A 6,454-nucleotide genomic window follows, 5' to 3' on the forward strand; every position below is an offset into this window, starting at 1 on the left:
TTCTGGTAAGTTTCTATGTGTTATGTAGAAAAGATCTTGATATTTTCACCTAATGATGAATAATTCATATGAAGTGGGTAACTGCAGAACTTGGAAAACTATTTTAAATATATCAAATAATATGCATCGAATAATGGTTTTGTTTTTATTTTAACCATCTCAGTTGTTTTTTCGATGTCCACATAAGCTAGCTAGAATTCTAATGTAATCTTACCACAGCTCATGTTGCTGTTGCAAAAAATCACTTGCTGATACCAGTCTGTAAGGCTGAGGGGCAACACAGCTTTCGAAGGACTCAAATGCAGTTTATCTGCATCATGATACTATTTACGAAGATTTTATAAAATACCCTTTCTTACTTACTGATAATGTTATGATTCGTAGGATGAGGAATTTGTATCCTTCTGTCTCTCTGCAAAACAAGCTTATAGAAGGGTTAGTTTGGTGTGATTGCTAATGTCCTGTGTTGCTGGGAAATGAAGTGATTTCCCATCTTATGAATAAATACTTCAGATAAGATACACTATGAAAAATATCCTCAAGATATCTGCTGAAAATACATATTAAGTATTTGAAGACCCATAACTCTATAACTGACTACCACAAATTATATTAAAGAAGGAGAATGAAAAAAGTAATTCTTTTGCTGATGGAAGTTGGCAGCTGTATCACTCATTTTCTTAGTGAAATGGATTCAGTGGAATTAATGTTGGACATAAAACTTCCTTTGAGAGGCAAAACTGCTTAAATTCCAACCTTAGAAATATGACAGGTATTCCAGAGGAATAAGAATGGAGATTTCTAATAAACTACAGATCTAACTGGGAAAATGTATTAAAAGCACAGAAGAGAGGGTGTGCCCATTCCAAGAACCAAACCTGGGACTCCTGCTGAATTTGTTCCTGGCCAGCTTGCAGTGCTAACATAGCCATTGAGGCTGGGAGCCTTTCTGCCGTTTTTAGCATGCACAAGTGTGGACTTTGTTTGGAAGCCTTCATTTGTTGTTTTTGTTTTGGTTTGGTTTGTTTTTTTTTTTTCAGCTGGTTGGTGGCTTTTTGTGTCTGTGTGTTTTGTTTGGTTTTTTTCTTTTTCTTTTTTTCTTTTTTTGGTAGCTCCAACTGCTTTAATTCTTCCTTTTAATCTAGAGTTAAATTTTCAGACCTTTATATGACAGCCATCCTGTAAACCTCAATGCACTCTATCCTGGTTTAAGTTAAAACAGAAATAATTCTGTTTCAGTGATTTGACTTTTCAGCTCAATCAGTTTTCAGTGATGGTAGTTTGTGAAGTTCACAGTGTGTTTTCACAGGCAGTGGCTGCTTCTAGCAGTGATAACACTCAGTGTTCAGAGTTACTACCAAGAGCTGGGGTGCAGGAAGTCTCTTGCTTCTCCTTACTCCTATGCAGACCAAGGTTACTGCTAAATCTTGTGTTCCATGTTGAGGGTGAAGTAAGAGGTGACACCTGCTGTGAGCAGCAGACAGAACAGGTGACCTTAAACTGACCAACAAGGGATTCCATTCCATTCCATGGGTCCCCTATCAGTATAAATCTGAGGGATCACCAGGGTCAAGCCTTTTCTTCAGTGGCTGATGTCCGGGGAGGACTCTATTCATTCTGCCTTTGATACCAATCTGTATATTCCTGAATCCAGATCCCAAATCCAGTTCCTGTCTGCCTCTGCATCTATTTCATTTTATCGTTATTATTTTCATCAAAGCTGGTTTAGTTTACTTTCCCAACCCATCAATCTCTCTCTCTTATTTACTTTCCCTTCCTTTTGGAAAGGGAAAGGCATTCACAGAGAGTGCCTGTCACTTGTCTAGTGGCCAGCCCAGACCTAACCCTTGACACCTTCATTTTTCTCCAGTTGATTTCTCTATTCTTCTCCATTTTAACCAACTCTGTTTTCTTTACTTGAAGCAACTTCTTTGCGTTTTAAGGGTGTTTCTTAGCAGTTACCTTGCTATTAACATGATTTTTTTTTCATAAGGAAGGAACTATAGCCTTTTGTTTTGACCAAAACCCTTGTTTATTCTTCATTTCTTTGAGGGATAACTCTATTTCTTTGGAAACAGGCATTCAGAAGAGAGCAAGTGTGTTTATGGAGTCCATGCAGTGGCACTCTGCATCAGTATTGATTCTTTTAGTGAAATAATGTTTATAAGGACACTGCCTGAATGCAGTGAAGGCATAGAAAATTGCATTCATGTAGGTAAGATTGATAGCATTTACACAAGAGTATGAGCACTTTTTATTCTGTCAAAGCTTTCTTTTTTCCAAGGTAATTTGTATTATGTTGTTCAATTAAATACACTTTTTATAGCTGTTCTTAGACAGAATTGTCTTCCTCAAATAGATGTCTTTTGAGTTATTCTCTTGCTTTTTTTTTTTTTCCCAGTTTGTTCTGACAAATGTTGTGGGAGGCAGAGATTAAACAACTAAGCAATCATTTTTATGGAGGCAATCTAAATATAACTAAATCAAATAAAAATGAAGCTCTCTACTAGCTTTCAAAGACCCATGTTACTATGCCTAAATCTGGATTCATTTTTCCAAAATTCGGACTTGCCTGGAACTAAATTTCCTGGTTTAGGTCTTGGCCAGCCTATTCCATAGAAAACTTTCATCTCCACATTTCCGTTCCCACTCATCCAATGTTCTGATACCATACAAACGTGGTAGCTGCCACATTCACTCTGAATTTTTGAAACATAGATTAGGACCTAATTTATAGAGACTGTAGGCTAGTGCTATATGATAGAGATTATAGAGAGTATAGATAAGTGCCATTTTTATTTATCTAACTCAGTCTGTGATTCAGTGCTTGAATCTGTGATTGACATTTTATGTATAGGCTGGGCTAAATATGTCTCATATTATCTTAGCAGTCTGGAGCAAAGAAGGGTAAGGGGAGACTTCTTATGGTCTACGAGGACCTGAAAGAAGGTTGTAGCGATGTGGGTGTCGATCTGTTCTCTCAAGTAACTAGCAATAGGACAAGAGAAAATGGACTCAAGCTACACTGGGGAGGTTTAGATTGGATATTATGAAAAATTTCATTACTGAAAGAGTAGTCAGACACTGGAGCAGGTTGCTCAGGGAAGTGGTGGAGTCACCATCCCTGAAGGTGTTAAAAAAATGTGTAGATGTGGTATTTCAGGACATGGTTTAATGGTCTTGATAGTGTTGGGTTGACAGGCTTGATCTTGGAGGGTCTTTTCCAACCATAACAATTCTAGGTGGTAGGTGCCTGTACCAGTCCTTTGAAACATGAATTGGTTATCTTAACCAACGACTCTTTTCTTTAAAAAACAGACATCTTAATGTATCCTTGGATGTTTAATACAGTAATGTGTTCTTAGCACTTTAGCTAAAATACATTTAATTTAACCTTCTTTCTTAATTCACTAAGTGACTTTGAGCATGGGCTATCAAAATACTGTGGCTAGGAAGGTCAGAGTCTGCAGCTGGCAAGTGGGAATATACTGGGCTTGGCAGTTAGCAGAAACCTCTGGTTGGGGAAATGGCTCAATACCTCTATCGGGAAATAAATAGATAATCATGGAATGTGTTCGGTTGGAAGGGACCTTTCAGATCAGGACCTAACTAGATCAGGTTGCTCAGAGCTCCCTTGACCCTGACCTGGAATATTATCAGGGATGGGGCATTTACCACCTCTCTGGGCAGTGTTTTACCACCCTCGGTGTAATCAATTTTTAACTTCTCTCTAGTATAATCTCTCTCTGTTGTTTTTTTCTCCAAAGTTTAAAACCACCACTGTTTGTCCTGTTGCAACAGGCCTTTCTAAAACATCTGTCCCCATCTTTGTTTAGACTCATTTACTGAAAGACCAAAACAGGGTCTCCCTGTAACCTTCTCTTCTCAAGGCTGAACAACCCTGACTCTCTCAGCCTGTCCTCATAGCAGAGGGGTTCCAACCCTATGATCATTTTTTCTGGCTTCCTTTGACCTGCTTGAGCAGGTCCACATCTCTCCTGTGCTGATGACTCCAAAATTAGACACAACCTCAAATAAGACACCTTAAAGATAATTTTTTTCTTTCTGTCTTTTTTTAAAAAGTAAAATGCAGCAAAAGACACTTGTCTCTCTTTCCTCAAGGATGTGCTTCCTATTATTCTGTGCAGGGTCAGGAGAGGAAGGAGGTGGTTTATGCTGTGCTTAGCAATAGACCTGAAGAGCTTAACCAAATCAGACTGAGGATAAAGGAATCAATAGTAAAAGACAAACAAAACAAACAGTGCTGCTCTCTGAATATTAAGTGAGTGTCATGTATTTTCTGTTTTGTGAAAGATCAAATCTGGTCACAAATGAATGTGTGTGTTTGTCAGGTGAGCTGGGGTTTAAAAGGCTCCCCCCACTTAAAGACAGAAAAACAAAGACAAACAAAGATGGATGGGGGGAAAGGCAGAAAACAAAAATGAGTGTGATGATGTTAAGAATCCAAGTTTTGGTAGAACTACACAGGAGAAAAACGAGGAAAAGGGGATCATCAAAGTGAAAAGACATTCTCCTCCACCCACAAACAAACAAAATCCCACCAATAGCAGCTAAAATCCATACTTCCCCACACACTACAACAGCTATAGGGTAGGATTAATCTATCCCAGTTTAGGTTTCTAAGATGTAGGGGTTTATATTTGACGAGGAATAATTAACCCTGTTACAAAGAGATTGGGAAAATGTGTAACTCCTAGTTTATCAGCAATATTGAAACATTGTGTCCTTAACACAAATGTAGGTGTATTTATATATATGTACATACTTTTCTTGCCTTTTCTTTTGCTGTGTTTAGGAAACTGAAATGTTTATGGTTGCTTTCTGTTTGTTCCTCTGATTTTGCTAGTCAAAATGCCACCTCCTTCCTTGACTTTTTAAGTCCAGTCATCTAGGTCTGTTCAGATTTGTGGTTTAGAGCCAGCATGATGGAAAACTTCACTTAAAAATACCCCATGCTGAATTGTTAATATTTTAAGCAAATCATCAAACTTGGAGAATTTTGGGGTACTGATTGTGAATGCTCTTTGTTGTGTTGCTGAAATTGATTCTTGACACTCTGCTTAATTTTATTTGACTATATGAATTACAGTTTCCAATTCACTGGTGAACCAACAGGCAACATTCTCAGAAAAATTCATAGAAATGTTTGTTTTCAAACAAACAGAGCAGAAATGCCAATTATTTTTGTATTTTTGCCTTTATTAGCATACCAAGTATTTCCCATACCTTCTAAAGATCAAATTCTATTACAGTTAATGTAAATTTCCAGGAACAGGAGAAATTTCTGGGTAAACATGTAAAAGGAGGGTGAGATCCATTTCTTCCAGAGTTCAGAAGTATAGTTCTTTCTCCCTGACAGCATCCACTTATAATTACAGAGCTATCCATTTGATGTGTGCTCCTGACACTGAACGCTGCATGAGGCCATTGCATTTTTGTTGCTGACTTCATAGAAATAAGTTTTATACTGTTGACTTGACAGGCATCATTGAACTTTGCTGTGACAAAGTAAAAAGTTGTACTGGAAAACGCTAATATGCAATAGATTTAAAAGATCCAGGCTCTGTCACAAAAGGAAAAGAACCTCAAACGGCCCATGACCAGTGGAAAAGAGATGGAATCATTGAAGAAAACAATTATCTTGCTTTATGAGGAAGAACACTCTGCCAGCTATATGGTGCAGAAGAGACTAAATTGAGGGTTGTCTGCCAGAGATGCAGAGAAAGAAATGAAGGGAAGATTCATACCTGCATAGAGTCCAGCAAAACTGCAAATGAATGAGAACATAGAGTGGAGTGCTATCCACTCATCTGGAAATGCCTTTCAAGAGTCCCATGAAATGGATGCACTTGGTAGAACATTTACCTGAACAAGAGAAGGGAATCCCTAATTGAAATTCCAGAGCTTGTTTCTTGGTGACATAAAGCAGTTGAATTCATCCTAACATTTTACCTTTCATCCTTCTCTGGTGCCAGTTGATAGATCTGGTGCTGATTGATAGATATTCTGTAACTACCACTGCAATAGAAATCATCCCAATACAAGCAAGTACAGCTTGATGAAATTTTGGGGGTTTTTTGGTGGTGGCTTTTTTTTTTTCCCCCAGCAAATTTATCAAGACTAAACAGAATCATTAGGATTTTAAACCCTTGAATTGTGTAGAAATAGATCCCTGTGTGTTGTTTTGATTTATAAGTCAGCTAAAAATTCAAAAAGTAATAAATCTTAAAATAAAAGTGATGGTTGTTTCATACTGAAGTGAAATCATCCATATGCAAATATACACTGAAGAGTATCTTAGAATTCAGTACTAACCATGGGTATAGACTGAATGTGTATACCCATGTGTAATTTAATGAATTTCTTGTTATCTCTAAATGTCTATTAAAAAAAGATTGTTTTAGTCACTACTGTAACTTAGAGCCTACTTTCA

The sequence above is a fragment of the Indicator indicator genome, chromosome 13 (genome assembly GCF_027791375.1).
Source record: "Indicator indicator isolate 239-I01 chromosome 13, UM_Iind_1.1, whole genome shotgun sequence".
Classification (NCBI taxonomy): Eukaryota; Metazoa; Chordata; class Aves; order Piciformes; family Indicatoridae; genus Indicator; species Indicator indicator.